This window comes from Musca autumnalis, unplaced genomic scaffold (assembly GCF_047663935.1).
Source record: "Musca autumnalis isolate F117 unplaced genomic scaffold, ASM4766393v1 scaffold_3, whole genome shotgun sequence".
NCBI classification, from domain to species: Eukaryota; Metazoa; Arthropoda; class Insecta; order Diptera; family Muscidae; genus Musca; species Musca autumnalis.
The window spans coordinates 195,211,590-195,225,202 of NW_027411866.1; the positions used below are offsets into that span (position 1 = coordinate 195,211,590).

Consider the following 13,613-nt stretch of genomic DNA (forward strand, 5'->3'; position numbering starts at 1 on the left):
CCGAGATGCGGTAAAGACAACAATAAACCGGCTGAACAATAATAAGGCAGCAGAAGTCCATGTCATACCAGTCGAGCTGTTCAAATCCGGAGGCGGTACGCTGATAAGGTGTATGCATCAACTAGTTAGCACCATCTGGCAGAAATAACGAGTACCCGACGATTGGAACCTGAGCATACTGTGTCCCGTCCACAAGAAAGGAGCATCAACTGATAGTACTGTATGCTCCAACTATAGGGACATAAGTCTTCTCCCTATTGCCTATAAGATAGTGTCAGGGATATTGTGCGAACGACTAAAGCCTATGGTCAACGAAATAATTGGACCATGCCAATTCGGCCTCAGACCTGGCAAATCCATCATTGACCAGATATTTACCCTGCGGCAAATGCTGGAGCAGAGATGCAGATCGACACCTACCACATTTTTGTCGATTACACTGTGACACAAAATGGAACTCAAAGTCTGGGGGGGTGGAAAATTCCTTTTGGAGATGAAAGCCCTTGCACTATTGGTAATTTGGACTGTTTTTGAGGCAAAAATTAATAGCGGTGGACATATGGGCTTTTTATAGATTTTTAATGCTTTATATGCAAAAGCGAGCTAAAACCAAGAATGAAACAGTAAAATTCGGATATAGCGAACATCGGTTAAAAGAAACTACATTTATAGCGAACAAAGTTTTGCGTTTCCACAGAATTTTTCTTAATATTTGTACAGACATTCAACTTCTTAAAACGACCACGATTATAACGAACAAAAATTGTAATCCGTGAGTAGAATTTTTTACAATTTGTTAAGATTTACAGGCCTTTTAAGCACAAGCGGATAACGACCAATTTAGACTCTGTTTCAAATATTTTAGCATATGATATTTAAAAGCTAGCTTTAGTAAGATTTTTACAGGTGAACACGCTTATAACGAACGTCGGATATAACGAACAACTTTTCTTTTTCCTGCCCCCCTACCCCCCTATTCTCATTTTACTTATTTTATTCGTTCCAACACAATGAACGCGGTTAAAACAAAAGGAAAACGGTTATAATGAACTAAAATATTGATACGCCAAAAGATTTTTATAAACATTGATATGTTTAAAATATTGATTCGCGAAGAGATCTTTATAAATATTATTTATTAAAAAGGGTCAAATAAATCATGATCCCTAGTTAAAACGTATTACGACTATAATTAACAAAAATGTGGATCACGAAACGTCTGTACATTTTTAAAATACATGGTGAATATTTCTTTAAAAAAAATGTATTTTTAGTTCAAATCGGATGCTTTTTTTTCTTTACCAATCAAAAACTTAAAAAACAAATATTTTTTTCTGCAAGGAGGGCAACTTCAAAAAAGTGATGTAACTCAAAAAAGCAAAAAAAATCGCAACATGGTATATTATGTAGTTGATTCAGAACCCTTTGTTGAATATATTCCCGGTGGCAGAATTTGAGACAAAGTTGGACAATTTTGTAAAAGTCTATAATATAAAACTATAATTTTGTAAAAAACAAAATTTTGTAAAAAAACAAAAAAGGATGTATCATATATCACATGTTTTTCCGTGGTAACAAACATTTTGAAGCAAATTTTTCCTTAAAACGTAAAGGAGTGCCAAAAATAGTTATAATCGAGCTACCGCCTCGAAATTTTAAACATAGTTTTATAACGAGTCCAAAAGAGAGAAAAACTATTTCAATTAATGTAGGTCCACGTTTAGGTTTAGCTCCCATATAAACTACCTCCCGATATTCGGTATTTTGACGAGTTTAGCCAAATTTTCTAAACGAGTTGGCTGTAATTTAGCATTTTGTATTCTGAGGGAACAACATACCTCCTTGAAAAAAATGTTCAATATAGGTCCACGTTTAGGTATAGCTTTCATATAAACGTAGCACCCGATTTTCGGAATTTTGGCGATTTTACAGGTATGCTATAAGGGGAATTGCTTACAGTGAGGCAGCTGGGGGCAGCGGGATCTTGTTTTATCGTAAACTAGAGATTTTCCCCCTACATTAAAAAAATATGGACTTGCCCTTACGGGGTCAACATTAGTAAAACTCAACATAAATTTATAGTAATGATATTAAAACAAGTAAGCAAAGGCTATAGTCGGACGGGCCGAACATGTGATACGCTACACCACAACCTCTAGGAATTAGCTATGTTCAACCGCCTTGGACGCTGAATGTCCGCGTTCGATTTCCAGGCCTGGCTACATCAAATTTTCAACGGTGAAAAAATACACATTTGTAATATTGGCGATATTTCCTGAGTATTTCAGCCATGAAAAACATTTCTACAAGTGGCAACTTAGGATACGCCGTTCGTACTCGGCGATAAAAACAAGGTCACATATCAATAAACACTATTTCAGGAAGTATGGAAAAATTGTAATAGAATTTTATGTGGGAGGTACTCGAAGGACAGGACCGATATAGTCAATATTCCAACCTGATACATGACTGGATGAAGTAATACGATGTGCAAAGTTTGGACCAATCAGAAAATCCCATTGAGAGTTATCTTGCTGATTTGCCATTTTATTTAGGTTTCTTGTTTATTTTTCAGGGTTTCTTGGAGCTTTTCGGCCATATTCTCATGAAGTATGGACTTGCTATTGCAATTGTACTATCGTAAAGGGGACAATCTGCCGAAAAAAATCAAAACTATTCGAGAGGACTCTTAAATATCACTTTTCCGAATTTTGTGTGGGACGTACCCGAAGGTGTGGACCGATACAGTCTTACCCGATCTATCGATGTATTGCTCACTTCACCAGTTATTGTTCACACAATTTTTCGAAAAATTTTGAACTTTTGTGGGGGAGGTGTGGACCTATATAGCCTATATTTGAACTTAAACTAAGTTTGGGCAAAATATTACGATGTATAAAATTTGGTTCGAATCGGTACATCCGTTCGAGGGTTATCGCGCTCACCAGCCAGATGGACAGTAAGAGAGACAGATGAACCGACAGGGCTAAATCAACTCCAAATTGTCTGAAACGAATTTCATCCAAACATACGTGGGGTCTAAAGCCATTATTTCGATGTGACACATCTTTGGTGGTATTTTGTATGTATCCCCGTTATTGTAAACCCTGAGACATAAAATAGGTGGCGGGGGGACCCCATGCTGCAATATTTGTATAAAACATCCAATTGGACAACTGAACTGAAAATTTCTCTGTAATGATTGTAGCATGGGAGGAAATTGTGGATCTCTGCACAAAACCCATTATATATTAGGCTGTAGGCCCGTTATCTAGCAGACACATTATTGCAATTTGCATCAAGGGAAAGGTCAGTAGTTATTTTTCCATATGTAGGCTACTTTGCCGGTATATGCCCTCCAGGAATTAAAATATGGACCAAAAATAAAATTTGTGTATATTTCGAGATCATTGAGCTATAATTCCGACCTTCAGTGTGTTTATGATTACACTACAAACAAAAAACTGGATATATAAGGCTGTAACTCTGTTATCTGATCACGTACATCAACATAATTGACATAAATGGAAATGTCAAGAGATCGTCTTCCAAATATAACTCACGAGGGAGGTATGTGTATTAAAAATTTTCACAATTTTCACACAAAAGTTGTGGTCAATTTAACCCTCTAAATATTATCTGATCGCCATCTCAATTGCAAGCATCTTCTTTGTCATATACTCTTACCTTATTTGGTCCATTTCACCCGCTAAAAATTTCACGATCATCAGCAATAAAAATAGGGATTTATTCTGGTCTGAACCCGACCTCCATACAATTTATAATGGACAGACGGACGGACACATCTCAAAATCGCTTTATCTCGTCGAGATATGAAGATTGGTATACCACATTGGGTGTCTCCGACGAATATTTCGCGGTGTTACATGAATTTTTCCCAAAACAAACTTATAAAACCCATTCCATATAGTGCTGTAGGGTATAAGTAGCACAAAAAGTCATTTACAAAGAATTTATTTTTAAGGGAAGTTAGTAGTACGATTCTGTAACTCCTTAACGACAGAATTAACGACGAATGTCGGTAGTTAACGATAATTTTCGGTAAGTGCTATTCTGTAACCAATTTTAACAATTTATGTCGGTAAATTTTGTCGTTAATTACCGAAAATTATTGTTAAGTTAACAACCAAAAAAAAGTAGTTGTTAAGTCTTAACGACAGTAAATTATTGCAATATTTTGCTGAATTTTTTTAACAACGGCGTTTTATATAAACATATGCTATGTCAATAAAGACGGTACACAAGGTAAATTCCGCCTTATTGAGAAAAATATTTTTAAGGCATTTACATAAGGGTTAACTATGTAGGATAACAGGGGGAAGCTTCGCCACTGTTGTGCTTTCGCCGGCGCCGATTTTATTGAAGCTGCATAAAGATCACCAAAGAGAAAGTTGTAGATCTTCGATTAACTCATAACTTTCCCTTGGAAGATCTACATATAGCAACAATTAAATCGGCGCTGACGAAGGCGCAACATCGGCGAAGCTGCCCCATGCTACTACCCTACGTATGAAGACTGCGCTAACCTTTGTTTTACTTATTAAAGAGGAAAAACGTTAGCTAATGCAACAAAAGAACTCAAGTGTGGTACTGCTATGTAAGACCTATACCAATGTCCTTAACACTATCTTTCTAGGAGGCGCGTGACGTGAATAAAATAGTACGTGACACGTGAAGAGTATTACTATAACCTACTTTGTTCTGTGATAATCTCATAGATTTAAACCCAGCATCACTAATAATCAGAATGCTAAACATGGCGTATAAGCTTGGATTTTCGAACTTTTCATACTCTCCGCTATGAGAAATTTATTTTAATGTGGGCGTGAATTGAATATGTGAATATATAAACTCAAATGACGGTAACGTGGATCCACGATCACTGAAGGGGCTTAAGTCATGTCAAATATCACAGCTGAATTTTGATACAGAGCGCCACAACCCAAAATATGATCCCAACTTTTAAATAAAAAATACAACTGCGCTTTTAAAAAGATTAATGGTGGTTTTATCACTTTTATTACTTTTAAATCACACACACAATAAAAACATCTTAAGAAATCATTCTTTACTGGCATCCGTATTCATCCAAAAGACACACATTTGAGCCAAATTCCTTCAAAAATATGAATTGTTTCCTTCTTAAACGCTTTATGTTTTGTACTCGCGAAGAAATAATGTTTTCAGCTTCAAAATATATTTTAATAAATAATAAAATATAATATTTGACATTTCCTTCCTATCGATTTTCGTCGGTATGAGATAACGATTTCTACAATCGTTAAAATAAAGTTACAGAATAGCACATTCGTTAACTCAACCGAATATTTTCGTTAACTTCCGATGTCGGTTCGTTATTAAAAAAAGTTACAGAATCGCACTACAGAAATCGAATTTTGACTATGTTTTTTCGTAAAAACATAGTCAATGCCATCAACTATAAATTTCATTTTAGAAATTGTACATTTACCTCTTAATTTTTTTGATTTCACTCATAAACTACGAATGCTTTGCGGATCTATTTTTCGTTTTTAAGGCACCGCATACAAATCTCAAATTTATTGACTTAACATGTTTCCGCTATAAATTGGCAAAAATAATATTGGATATTACAAATTTAATGTGTTTAGAGAATATTTCTTTCAATCGCAATAAAATTTGTCGCTCTAAAATTTTTGATTTTTGTCCACGTGCGGAACCACAGTGCACCGCCACTATTCCACTAAATATAATATCTATGTATTTGATTATAACCAAACTCCTACAAATTGCGTTTAAATTCTGATCTCAGTTTTAATCTTTGGCTTACTTGGAATTATAGCTCTAGTTTTAAATATTTTTGAAAACAAATTACATATCTCTTTATTTTGACATGTTTTTTCTTCAAATCAAATTAGAAAACTGGCGTCATTAAAAGTTCAAAAATCGACTTTTTGCCTAAAACCTGCTCAAATTACCTATAGTGCTATATTTGAACATTCTTTAAAAAATTTTCAAAGTGTCATTACAAGGTGTTAAATCGAACATTGTCTTCATAAAGCTAATTTAAAGACTATTCACTAAAAGTCCTAACTAATTATTTAAGTGCCAAAAATAACGACTTAATCGTGTGACACATCCTTGTTAAAATAATGGTTTAGTAAAGGGCATTGTAATGAGTATTTTTGCTGTGTATGTAATTATTTTTGCATGAAAGTATATAATCATTCATCTAATTCTTTCGGTGCAAATGATAGGCCATGACTTTGTTTGAAAAATATATTTCATTTGATTTTTTGGTTATTTTCATTTGGATTGATTTATATCTTCATATGACCTACATTTCATTATTGCGAATGAGATCTCTTTAATTTATATTTCAAAATAGTTTCGACAAAAAAGAAACAAAAATCAAATCAATTCACGTCCATCACTATTACTACATTAAGAATAAAGTTTATTTACATTCATTTTCGGCGGACTTACCTTTTATTTACTTGATGATACACTTTTGCTGATAATTTGCTTGATTCTGCTGCTGGTTGCTTCTCCGTCAATTTGCAAATTTTGTATGTTTTAAAAAACACGCTTACACTCGAGCCAGAGAGACAATGTTGACGGCGATAACAACGCGCATTGAAGAATAATTAACGCACACACACTTTCAAGGCGGCGGCGTATACGCTGGCGATGACTTTGACGACGAAGATTACGAAGACGACTAATGATCATCAATCAAAAACATTCGAAAAGAAAAAACTTTGCCACTGGTCATTTATTATACGATTTTATGTTTGTATGTGTTTTTCTTTCCGTTTTTTTTTTTATTTTTTAATTTTAATTTTTTTCTAAAATAACAAATTGATAAAACGTTTCTATGTTAAGAACACAAAAACTCGTTTTAGTCGACAAAGACAATTACTCTGTTATCGCCGTGTAACAGGTGTGTGCGTGTATGTGTGAGTAATAAACCGGCGAAGCGTGAGAAATAAGCACGAGAATGAATATTTAATTTGTTGTGAATGGAAACAAGTTAGAGTGGGTTTAACCCTCAACATTTGGGGGAGAGATTAAAGAACTTCTCCTCGGGATGAATTGCAAAGTTGGGGAGTTTTGTTATGGTTATTTTTAATACTTGGCTTGAACCTTTTAAGTTTGTTACTAAAATCAATTATCCCCAAGTGTCCACAGTTGTTAGGGCATTTAATCACTAAGCCCTTGAGAGGGTTAAGGGAGCCGAATTTCCAATTACTTGTTTATTTGAGCATTTAAATGATGTCACGTAAAAGTGAAATGAAATTACGTGAAAAAGAGGTGGGACAAGGACTTGCACTTGGGCTTTTAAGTAAGGCCAACGGAAACGAAAATCATACAAAACAATTCTTTCAATAACAAACAATTGAATTGATTTAATTTGAAATTCTCCTCCCGAGGCTGGAGGAAAGGAGGCATGAAAAATAAATTGCCCAAGTAACGCTATGATAACGAAATTAAGTTCGAAGCGGTTGGGGGAGGGCAACGAGCTAGAAACGTTTTCCAAATATTAAACATCCTTCAAGTGTCCCTCTATATTGAAGTAAACGACGGCATAGCTTTTGCTGCCGCCACTTGATTGCAACAAATTGTGTGGCTAAAAATGTTGGCTTGGATGTTAACAAACAAATTGACACACAATTCAATGATTCGATTGTAACGTTCATTCGTTTGTTCTGCGAATTGTCTGTGACTGGGTAACCCATAAAAAGTTAGTTGGTCGGTTGCTTTGTTGGACTGGCTGGTTTAGGTCTCGTGCGTGAATTGTTTGAAGGCGCGTTCTGTAAAGAATTTTAACACCAATCAAGCTTGAAATAGTCAAGAAAATGGTTACAGAGGGTGGGATGGAGGGAAATGCTCACAGTTATGGTTGTTTTAATATTGCAACGCTGTTGGAATAGCAAATGAATCAGAAGTTAGGCCAAACAATTCATTCGGTTTTGAGTGGGTCTAGAACAAGCAAACAGACCAACGTCATGGCCCAGTCCACAAAAGTAAATATGTTGACAATGACAAATTCAATTGGTGTTGGCGTTCTGCTGAGGGAGTTTCCACAATTATTGTTGAATTTGAATTTCAAGGAAATGGAGTTCCAGTTTACACACTCACACAAACACGCATACACATTAATGATTTTGGAAACAATTATTTTGATTTGCCTAAAAAAGAAAAATAATCAACAAAATTAAACGCGAAAAACACACGAAAACACAGATCCACTAATAAACCACACAAAAAACCGAATGGCGCGCGAATTACAAATAACACTTGATTTGTTTTTGTTACTAGAATTATGCAAATTGAAATTTATTTTCACTTTTTTGCTTAGCGGTTTTGGAGTTGGTTTTTTAGTTAGTCAGTCCGTTGTCATCGTCGCAGACGCCGCTTTCATTTCAGTCGATGACTTCTTTTTAAACGCGGTTTTTAGTATTTATTAAAAAATGCTAAAAAAACCGAAACGAAAGAACACAAAAATAAAATCCATAACCGATACCGAAAAAAGTGACGTATGTACATACATACATATATAATTTTTATTGCTACTATTCTTTTTTTTTTCTTTCGTAGAATAAAATTATAAATATTGCCAGTGATTATTAATTTTTCGCATTATTTATGGACTGCAAATTGGAATTCATTGACATCGTCGTTGTTGTGGCGACGCCGAACAGTTGCTGGAGAGTTGCAAAACGTGCCACCCTTTCAATTCTTGACAATGGAAAGTATTTGTCTGCAAAAAAACGAAAAGAAAGAAGAAAGTTTAGAATGTTAATTGAGTAGAATGATAAAAAATTTCCAAAACGCGAATGAAAAGCCACAACAACATTGATATTTGCTAATAAAAGTGAAGGTAACATAAAGCAGAGACAGACAATAAAAAATTCAAGTTTTATTTCATCTCGATAGTTGATAACAATTTCTGACGCAAAATGGCATTGCATTTTAATATCAAAAACGTGTGAAATGACCAGATTCTTTGAAATTAAATTATCACATTTCCGAAAAGCTGCAAAAAAGCAACCAACATTGATTTGTTGTTAATTAGTTGCATATCTGCATGTATTTTTTGGCGAGAGTATTTGCAGCTGGGGCACGATGAAGGGAATGAAGTTATTAGTCAGTCTGACTGTCAGCATTTATGGTAGTATGTGTAAATTTTTGAAATTTTGAGAATGTATGTGTGAGTTTTCCAAGACTGATGAAAATCAAAATAGTTTTGATTTCAAAATGAACCCCCATCAGTCTGGGTGAATTGAGTTTATTTTCAAATTGTCAATAAATAATTTTGAAAAACAGAAAATAATGTTGGTGTTGGAACACAAAAAACGTTGAATTCATTAATTTTTGGAGGATAAATTCAAGATTTTTAGACTTGACTGATGGTTCGTGCTACACACTTGTCAGTCACACATACAGAAAGGGTTCATCGGACTGACGGCACAGACTGATAAATGAGTGGGGGCCTTTATATTTTCATATTTTATATTTTACTATCTGAACCCGGGGCTCAATTCTGTTTCTACGAAAATGTGAAATGAAAAATTTTATAAAGGGAATAATTATACCCTCAGCCTTTAGGCTAAGGAGGGTATATACACTTTGATACAATGAAAATGTGCCTCATCGAAATAATGGTTTTAGACCCCAAGTATGTTTGGACGAAATGTGTTTCAGACAATTTGGAGTCGATCTAGCCATGTCCGTCCGTCTGTCTGTCTGTCCTGCCGGCTGGAGCGCACGATAACTCTCGAACGGATGAACTGATTCGGTTCAAATTTTGGCTTTCGTAATATTTTGCCCAAACTTAGTTTAAGTTCGAAGATTAGCTACATCGGTCTACTCCTTCCGGTACCTCCCCCACAAAAGTTCGAAAAGGTTAGGAAAGTTTGTGCGCACGATAACTCTTGAAGGGAGTGACCGATTTGGTCCATATTTTGTATAGTGTAAACTTTCTACCAGAGTAATATGAGGTATGTTTGGACGAAATGTGTTTCAGACAATTTGGAGTCGATCTAGCCATGTCCGTCCGTCTGTCTGTCTGTCTGTCCTGCCGGCTGGAGCGCACGATAACTCTCGAACGGATGAACTGATTCGGTTCAAATTTTGGCTTTCGTAATATTTTGCCCAAACTTAGTTTAAGTTCGAAGATTAGCTACATCGGTCTACTCCTTCCGGTACCTCCCCCACAAAAGTTCGAAAAGGTTAGGAAAGTTTGTGCGCACGATAACTCTTGAAGGGAGTGACCGATTTGGTCCATATTTTGTATAGTGTAAACTTTCTACCAGAGTAATATGAGGTTCCAATATGGTCTCAATAGGTCCACTACTTCGGGAACCTCCCACACAAAATTTCGGAAAAATTCAGTTTAGGGCCATCTCTCGAATCGCTTTGATTTTTGTTTTAGCAACTTGTATTCACTGCCCTCCATACGACGGTACAAATTTCATCAGGGGCAAGTCCATACTTCCTGAGAAAATAGCATGAAAGTTGCAAAAAACCCCTATGACACCGTGTAAGGTGGCTTTAGCGCACGATAACTCTCGAACGGATCTGCCGATACGGTCCAAAATATGGTCTTAGTAAAATTTTGTCCAACCATTGTTTAAGTTTGAAGATAAGCCATATCGGTCCACTCCTTCAGGTACCTCCCCCACAAAAGTTCAAAAATGTTCGGAAAAATTGTTCGTACGGTAACTCTTGAAGGGAGTGGCCGAATTGGTCTATACTTTACACATCCTAATATAGCTACCATATATAGATCTGGTTCAAATATGGACTATATTTGTCCACTCTATCCGGTACCTCCCACACAAAATTTCGGATAAGTTCACTTTAAGACCTGATATCGAATCACTTTGATTTTTGTTGAAGCAACTTGCATTCGCTGCCTCATTTACGATAGTAAAAGTTTTTTTAGGGGCAAGTCCATATTTCTTGAGCAAACAGCCCGAAAAGTGTAAAAACCCCCTGTGGCAACATATGTTGCGGCTGGAGATCCACTTCCATAACGGTCAATGTCGATCCATTCCTTTTAGTATCTCCTCCGCAAAACTTTTGATCTTTAATCGTAATCAACATTTTTGCCTGTTCAAACGCCCAAAATTTTTAAAACCCCCTAAATACATACGTATTTTGGGAAAAAATTGTTTCAATATACACAGGCTGAGGGTATATCTCTGTCGGCAAAGCCGACTGATACTTTTTTACTTGTTGTCAAATGAAAAACATCATAAAAAATAATAATTTTCATTTCAAATTTTCATAGAACAAGAATCCAGCCCCCGGTGTGCTTCGCAGCCCCGACTGAGACAAAATATGTGAGTTTTTGGGTGACGTAGGGGATGGAAGATACCAAGGTACGGTCCTGACCGGATTTAACATTGCAAAGCCCTGGATTTATCTTGGTCCCTCTTTCATCTCAAGTGGTCACTGACCTCCCCGTAGTGTCACCTGGGTCACCCGTTAAAGGTAGTGCGCTAACATGTGCTGCGCGTTCACCCATAAGAACGTTAAAAACTTGGGTATGGGCGTCGGGTTAGTAACCCTCCCCTAGAAAAAACAGTCTACTATAAAAAAAAGAAAAGAAAAACAAATCCCTCAAAATTTGACGACCCCCGCAAACGTTTTAAGGACCATGATCTGCGAATCTGCACCTGGAATGTTCGCACTCTTTATAGAGAAGGTGCAGTTTACGCATTAGCAGATGTACTTGGAAAGTACAAGGCCGACATTATTGCCACACAGGTAATACGATGGAACGGGAAAGGCGTCACAACAACACCTAAAGGTGACGCACTGTATTATAGCTGCCATGACACAAAGCATGAATTTGGTTAAAAAATCTGGTCTCCAGCTTCACCACAGTGAATGAAAGACTCGCTGCAATTCGATTAAAAGCAGCTTTATTTGCGCTCATGCTCCCCTTGAAGATAAGGACGAACAGACCAAAGATATATTTTACGAGCGCTTAGAAGAAACTTATGACCGTTGCCCTGCCCATGAGATTAAAACTATTCTAGGCGATTTTTATGTCAAAATAGGAAGGGAGAATATCTTCGGCCCAACAGTGGCGAAAGTCAGTCTCCATAGTGAAACATCTAACAATGGAATGAGGCTAATAGACTTCGCAATAGCAAAAAACATGGTAGTTAGCAGTACCAGATTTAAGCATCTTGATATTCATATGGGCACCTGGCTGTCTCCAGATCAAAGAACTAGAAATCAAATTGATCACGTTGTGATAGATTGAAGACATGCATCAAGTGTGTCGTTCCGAGGTGCAAAAATAGAATCGGACCACTACCTTGTTGCAGCAAAGGTACGTACCAGATTAAACGTAGCAAACAAAGTGCGAACAGGCACAACACGGAAGTTGGACATCGGTAAGCTGCAATCACAACAGATAGCCACAGCATATTCCACTCAACTGGCCCAACTGCTTAATCAAAGCACTCCTCGTCCCGATAACATATCAGGACAATGGCAAAACATTGCCCACTCCATGCAAACAGCCGCAAAATCCATACTTGGATTCCAGAGACCTCCACAAAGGAATTCATGGTATGACCAGGAGTGTCGAGCTGCTAACGAAGAGAAAAATGCGGAATATAGGGCTACTATACAATCAGTAGCAACGCGTAACGCACGAGAGAGGTATCGGGAGAAAAGGAGAGAGGAGAAACGTCTTTTCCACAGAAAAGAGAGAGAGATGGAAAAGCGGGAGTGTAAACAAATCGAGATGTACAGTAGACAGAATGAAGTCCGAAAATTCTACCAAAGAGTGAAACATCAAACTGATGGCTTTGGAACTGGCACATCCTCCTGTAGAGACCAGCAAGGTAATCTGGTAACTGATACAGATAGTGCGCTAAGGATATGGAAAAAGAATTTTTAGCGAAGACGATGATACCACAGATCCAATCCCAGAAGATGGTATAGAATGTATACCGCCCGGCCAAGATAAGGTAAAAACAGCAATCAACCGGCTGAAGAATAATAAGGCAGCAGGAGCTGATGGCCTACCAGCCAAGCTGTTTAAAACCGGAGGCGACACGCTGATAGGGTGTATGAATCAGCTAGTTAGCTCCATCTAGCAGGAAGAACGCGTACCCGATGATTGGAACCTGAGCCTGCTGTGTCCCGTCCATAAGAAAGGAGATAAGACTTTATGCTCCAACTAAAGGGGCATAAGTTTTCTCCCTATTGCCTACAAGATAGTGTCAGGGATATTGTGCGACCGACTAAAGCCCATGCTCAACGAAATAATTGGAGCATACCAATGCGGTTTTAGACCTGGCAAGTCCACCATTAACCAGATATTTACCCTGTTGCAAATCCTGGAGAAGACCCAAGAGATGCAGATCAACACCTACCACCTTTTTGTCGATTATAAAGCAGCCTTCGACAGCCCGCTACGTTCAAAGGTATTCCAAGCAATGTCTGAATTTGGTATCCCCGCAAAGCTCATTCGGCTTTGTAAAATGACTCTAACTGACACAAGATCTTCGGTTAAAATAGGAAAGAACCTCTCCGAAGAGTTTTGTACCAAAAGAGGTTTCAGGCAAGGAGACAGCCTTTCG

The 13,613-nt window shown here is 37.0% G+C and overlaps 1 protein-coding gene across 17 annotated transcripts in view; it reads right to left on the reverse strand.

Moving 5' to 3' along the window:
• Positions 1–13,613, reverse strand: part of Fur2 (furin-like protease 2) — a 719,646-nt gene that overhangs the window by 642,834 nt on the left and 63,199 nt on the right. For 11 of the 17 annotated variants that reach the window (XM_073976168.1, XM_073976161.1, XM_073976175.1 and 8 more), the window contains one exon: positions 6,487–6,848. The gene's annotated coding sequence lies outside the window, so the exon portion shown is untranslated. Of the gene's footprint in view, positions 1–6,486; positions 6,876–13,613 lie in introns of all 17 variants that reach the window. The other 6 variants (XM_073976169.1, XM_073976159.1, XM_073976174.1 and 3 more) reach the window with 1 other exon arrangement.